The following is a 7,011-nucleotide window of genomic DNA, read 5'->3' on the forward strand; positions in this document are numbered from 1 at the left end:
TATTTTTCTTGGAAGCTTTAGATATAGGGGCCCTGATGTTGACATCTTCCTCTGAAGGTGCCCCTTGGTCTTCCTTGTTACTGAAGAAACTTTCTGTGGTCCTCACCTCTCTCTGTTGGCACATCTTGCCTTTCTTTTACTAGACTTTTAGCTCCTTAAAGTGGGGCACTGTTTCCAGGCTGCAGTATCCCAAGGTTAAGAAGTCTCCAGTGGTATGATTTAAGGAGAATCAGGTTCTTCCCTCACCCGGCCTGTTTCCTGGTCCTAGATGACTCCAGACCAACTTGCCAATCAACCAGCTATGTGTGTCGTGGTTGTTAGCTCCGACGAGCCTGTGCCCCTCCCCCACCTGGACCACTTCTACTTGAGCTTACCACCTGGTTCTCAGTAGGGTTGTAAAATCCAAGTTCTGCCTTAGCACCAGCATAGACCCCTGCAGTCTCTCCCCTGCCCTGGGCTCAGCCCACTCACCAGACTGTGAGCTTAGTTCCAGACGACACTGGTGCTTCAGCTGATTCAGAGGCTCTGGGGGTCTCCTTCTCTGGTGAAGACTTCCTGAGACTGGATCTGTGTCAGGGTGACTGTGGGGTTTGGGTCCAACTCCTGTATCAGCACAGCAGCTCCCTCCTTCTGAAGATGATTTTAGCACATTCTTCTGTGAGTTTTGCTGCTCCGGTCATTTTCCTATGACCTTATTTGGATGTTTTTTGGAGCCTACTACATCTAACAGAGTGTGCTTTACACAAAATATGTTCAGTAATCATTTGCTGAATTGAATTTTAAATTATGAGGGTGTTTTTGTCATTGTTGTTCAGTTGTTTTTAGCTGTGTCTGACTTTCTGACCCCTTTTGGGGTTTTTTTTTGGCAAAGATATTGGAATTGTTCTTCTCTAGCTCATTTTATAGATGAAGAAACCAAGGTAAACAGGACTAAGTGACTTGCCTCGTGTTTGAACTCAGGAAGATGAGACTTCTTGACCCCAGGCTAAGACTTGCATTATAAATTCTATTTAAGTGCAATATAGTAGGGAAAAAAGCTATTGTGATCCAAGGCTACATTAAACAAAATATGGTTTTCAGGGAGAAGTTATATTGTAATCTTCCCTGGTCTTTCTCTATCTAGAGTATTTGGTTTACTTCTTGGTGACACACTGATAAGGACTTTGACAAGCCAATGAACATGCAGAGGAGAGCAATCAAGATCATGAAAGGTCTTGCCTTTCTTCTTGCCATATGAACATTGGTTGAAGAAACTGGGTCTTGAAATTAGAGAAGAGGTAACTGGGAAGTACATGATAGTTACCTTCTGATATATAAAAGACTATCTTTTTATCATAAAAGTATTTTATTATTTTCAGTTACATGTAAAGATTGTTTTCAACATTTGTTTTCATAATATTTTTAGTTCCAAATTTTTCTTCTTCATTCCCTTCCCTCCTCCGTCCCCGAGACAGAAAGCAATCTGATATAGGTTATATATGTATAATCACATTAAACCTATTTTTCCATTAGTCATGTTGTGAAAGTACAATCAGAATGATGTAGGTGAAAAAAGGGTTAACAGAGAACCTAAGATCCAAGCTTTAATTCAGATATTAGCTCTAAAAGGGAGTTGGACCCCGGTTAATGGATAACTTACAAGTCAAAAAGCTAGGTTCTTGTACCCACATAAATCAGTACCCATAATGGGAACAGAGGGAGCTAGGCCAAGGAGACCTGAAGACTATAACAATAAAGGAATTGACAGGCTATAGAAACTTAGACCAGAAATAAAAGAAAAATGAATATGTTTTGAAACTAGCCATGGGAACCTGAAAGAGACATGCACAGAAAAGGCCAGATTTGTCCCCACATTCACATTATAACGTGTAAACTCCCAAAACACACCTCCACAGAAAAAGGTACCCACCTCAGGAGTTGGCTTAGGACCTCAGGAACTCCAAATTAGGATAAGCCCTCCCCTGTACCTCCCAAAGGTGGTGATTATTATAATTAATAGGACAGACCCTCACCTGTACTTCCCCAAGGTGGAGATTATTATCATGAGACTGATAAATCAATTTTTATATACTATAAATATAACTATCTTTTCTTTCACTTATTCAAGAGACACCTTTCCACTTTTCTGGTTCTCTCCCTGTGGTCACCCACAGTATTGCAATAAAACTTGGGAAACTGAGTCACTGAGTCTTGTAATTCTTTTGGTATGACTCATGATGAATTTGACCCCAAATTCCATCCCATATCAAGAACACATGGGAAAAACCTCACAAAAGAAAAACAGAAAAAAAATCAAAAAGTAGAAACAGTATGGTTCAATCTGCATTCAGAATCCAGTTCTTTATCCTCAATGTGGAGAACATTTTCCATCATGAGTTTTTTGGAATTGTCATGGATCATTGCACTGCTGAGAAGATACAAGTCCATCACAGTTGATCATGACAAAATGTTGCTGTTACTGTGTACAATGTTCTCCTGGTTCTGCTCACTTCATTCAGCATCAGTCCACTTAAATCTAAATGACTGGGGGCAGCTAGGTGGCACAGTGGATAGAGCAATGGCCCTGGAGTCAGGAGTACCTGAGTTCAAATCTGGCCTCATACACTTAACCCTTACAAGCTGTGTGACCCTGGGCAAGTCACTTAGGCCCAATTTCCTTACCTTAAAAAAAAATCTAAATGACCAATTCTGAAAGTAGGATTTTAGACTCTCTTTCTTAGGCTCCAGAGGATGGAAATATGTATAATACATGGAAAATTTTTAATGGAACATTTGAACTTGGTGTCAGTAACAATTCTGACAATTAGAGATGTTCCAAAGTAGAATAAATTGCTTTGGTGACAAGGTGTTCTCTCTTTGAGGGTCTTCAGGCTAAGGGTCAATAAGAATTTGTCAGTATCCTAGGATCATAGATTCTGACCTAAAAATGACCTTAGAGGCCAGTGAATCTACTCCCTTCAATTTACAGATGAGGTAACTGAGGTATAGAGCAGTTAACTGTTTTGCCTATTTTCATATCACCAGAAAATATCACCAATATTTTATTCCAGGTTTTCATGACTATAAGGCTACCACTACTATACCATTCTGCCTTTGTATGGCAGGTATTTTATACAAGGAATTTTTATTTTCCCCACTATAGGTTGGATTAGCTGTCTGCAGGGTTCTCTTACAACTCTGAAATTCTATAATTCTAGAATTGAATTGAATTGAATTGAATATATCTATAGGAAATGTGATCAAAATTATTCCTGCTCTATATCTTCATGAAAACTAATCTAAAGGGAAAGATATTTAATATATTTTGGTGCCTTTCTTATTGCCTTTAGGACAATTACTTGATTTTTCTGTCATAATACTTCTTTGCTGCACTCTTTAAAAACAATCTGAGTGATTTAGAACTTCTACTCTACTTTAATTTCCACACTATTTTGTCACCAACTTATTTATGAAGCCTTTTCACAATCCCAAGACACATTCATGATGTTATATAATTTTTTCCCCTTTTATGGATGGAGAAACGCAGTCACTTTGTAAATTGTTTAACATTTCTAGAATAACTGGGGCATCTGAATACAATACACAAAAGACAATTTTAATGGCCTCCATGTTAGTGATGAAAGGAAGCTAAAGAAGGGGTGAATAGATGGCTTAAAACCTGGCCATTGCTATAGAAATGACTAACTGAGAAAATTTAGTTTGTGAATTCTTACTATGTGAATATTTTCATATTTGTGAAATACTTACTATGTACAAGACTCTGAACCAGGTAGTAGTGTGGGAATGCAGTGGGACCCCAAGAAATCCAAAAGATTCAAACCCCCCAGGACAAGGGGAAAACAGCTTTCTCTCCAACTTCAGGAGTGAGGTGTGGCAGGACAAGACCCCAATATGAAAGTCTGCAAGAGCATATGCAGGATATGGATGAACTCTGCATATACTATTGAGACACCACCCCCTTATCAAAAATCCCCTCTTACTTCTCTGGCTCCAGTTTTTGCATTTGCCCTTACTTTGTAATTCCCTTCCCTTCCTTTATTTTGTAAAGATACAAAAGACTCCTGTCTTCTCTTACTCCAATGGGACAGTCACCATGGTGATCTGTTTCCAGGTCATATTCCTCTCTCCTAATCTTTTTATTTGTACAAGATTCACAGTGAGTCACCAATTATTTGGGTAAGCTAGCCCCCCAATTCAGGTCACAAGTACTCCCAAACATTGGGAGGAATACAAAAACAAAACAAAATAATATTTGACCTTTAGAAGTAGCTAGGTGAAGGCAGTATATAGAGCACTGTGCCTGGCTTTAGAAAGGTCCCACTTCAAATGTGGCACCAGATAGTAACTTTGTAACCTTGGAAAAACCACTTAAGCCATTTGCCTTCCTCATCTGTAAAATGGGGATAATAACAATATTTGTAAAGCACTTCACAAACCTTAAATTACCATATGCATTATCTATTATTATATCAGATATCTTACAGTCTACTGAGGTGAAGCAATGAATAGTGTATAACAAAGACAACAGTATAGCATTATACAGCACTTTAGAATTTGTAAAATCCTGTAAACTCAGTGTTATTATACCCATTTTATAGAGGAGGAAAATGAAACTGAGATAAGTTAAGTGACCTGCTCAGAGTCAAGTGTCAGAATTAGGAAGCCCTAAGTTCAAATACTGCCTGAAAGACCAATAAGCTATCCATTGTGCCACCTACCTATTTATTTCGGTACAAGATTATTTAAGGAGGGGGAGAGAACTAATTGGTAGATATATCGATGCTTAATGGAGGGAGTGGCACCAAAGTTCAGTATTAACAGAAGATGAGGCTCTATGGAGGCAGAGATAAGGGTGTGCTAATATGAATATATGGATCACCTGGATTTGATGGAGGTACTTTATTATCCAAAAGTATTTTTATGAAACCCTGGTTTAGTAGGATTAATAGGAGCAAAATGTCCTTCAACTGAACTCCAAGCTGAACCCACATAGCTAGCAGGTAAAAGGCCCTATCTAGGGACTTCTTTTACCTTAGGATGGTAAGTCCCTATCTTATGACAACATCTGGGCATCCTCATTCTTGCCAAACCATTTTTTGGAATCCTGTAATCTTATCATGATGCTTTTGCATTTCCTCCATACTTGTTATACCTGAAATCGTTAAACTGCTTTTTGCTTCTGGATTGATTTCTGTTATTATGCTACTGAAACTGACAACACCCTGCGATCAGTGGACAAAAATCATATATACCCTCAAAAATGGGGAGTCCCCTGAGCTCTCTTCTTAGGAGGGGAGTCTCCACATAATTATGTGTTATATATTTCTTCTTGGGACAAAATATTAAATTGATATTATGTTTTTCATATCCATTCTCTGATCTGGTTTCTGTGAGATACCTACTTCTGGTAAGAGAGGCAGATATACTTCTCTGATCTGGGCGAACAAATTGTAAGAGATGTTATTGATGTCTCTGACCTGTTTATTATCTTATAGGAGGATGGGTATGAAAACTATATTTAATATTCAACAGATATAATCAATTCCAGTCTTGTGCAAAAGGCCAAAGTTGAAAGGAGGAGTATTTGGGAAGTTCTAGTAGTCCTGTTTGAGTAGAAAGAAGAGTTTGTGAAAAGAAGTAATAGAAAATACATTTAGATAGGTAGGTAGAGCCAGATTTTGGGGGGTTTAATATCTTTCCTTCTTTTTTTTTTTGGTGAGGCAATTGGGGTTAAGTGACTTGCCTAGGGTCACACAGCTAGTAATTGTTAAGAGTCTGATTCTGGACTTGAACTCAGGTCCTCCTGAATCCAGGGCCAGTGCTCCATTCACTGCACCAAGTAGCTGCCCCTTGGAGGGTTTAAAATGTCATGCCTAGGGGTTACTATTTTATCTTATGTGAGAACATAATTATTAATAATGAATTTTTTTGGGGGGGACCCAGAAATCAGTTTCAGTCCTCCTCCTCACCCCGCAAGAAAGACTAATTCTTAAGAAACTTCAGCAAATGTTGTCTGGGACAAGCCCAAGGCAACAAAAGAAATGGAGACTGATTTTTTTTTTTCTAGCTCAGTGAACTGATGGGATCCAACCACAACTAGATAATGGACTTTTACTTTATCAGAGGGTCTTTTGCATACTTACCCCTTATTTCATCAGTAGAGTTCATTTTAATTTGGACCACCCTCAAGTCATGTCAACCAATGGAATTGAATGATGCCAACTAATTAACTTAGATCAATGTATGACCCATCTCTCTAAAGAATAAATCCCTTGGTCATGCCAGGGTCATGCCTCTTGGCTCCCTCAACCAGCTTATTTATCTTGGAATGCTGTCTCTTGATGTATGCTCTTGTGAGAAAATAATTGGATTTTGGGACTCCCAGAAGCGCTCACTGGAAGGTCTAAGCCAGAGAACCTTTGCTGAACTTTTAAGACTGGCCCAGAATCAGTCAAGTTGGACTTTGGATTGTAAATGCAGATTATAGAAATTACCTCACTCAAAATCACAACTACCTGAAGGTTTTTTTTTTTTTTCCCTTTGGAGGGCTCTGTACTCTACCATCAGCACATACAGCACTGAATTACCCTCAAGTCCAGTAAGCCAATAGATTGAATACTGTTAGCTAATTAGCTTTAAGCAATGTGTGAAGGTGGCCTCTCCTCCTGACTGCAGGAAGCTTACAGCTCTCAGATGCTCTCTTGGCTCTTGGGGCTGGGAGGGGAAGGAGGAACCATGTGGCCCATTTAGTCTCTCTCCCCTCTATCCTAGGTATGTAGGACTTCTGAGATTTCTGAACAATGTGCTATCTCTATATTTACTAATATTTACTATTTTTAATAAATGCTTAATGCCACAAAACTGGTGCAGTAGCCTCTAATTTCTAAATAGCAATATATTAGAACCCCAGCTAATTTTCCCTAAAACTTGGGACAGAAATAGGGCAACTCCATATAATTTTTTTTTTTTTTTGCAGGGCAATGGGGGTTAAGTGACTTGCCCAGGGTCACA

The sequence above is a fragment of the Dromiciops gliroides genome, chromosome 2, assembly GCF_019393635.1.
Source record: "Dromiciops gliroides isolate mDroGli1 chromosome 2, mDroGli1.pri, whole genome shotgun sequence".
NCBI classification, from domain to species: domain Eukaryota; kingdom Metazoa; phylum Chordata; class Mammalia; order Microbiotheria; family Microbiotheriidae; genus Dromiciops; species Dromiciops gliroides.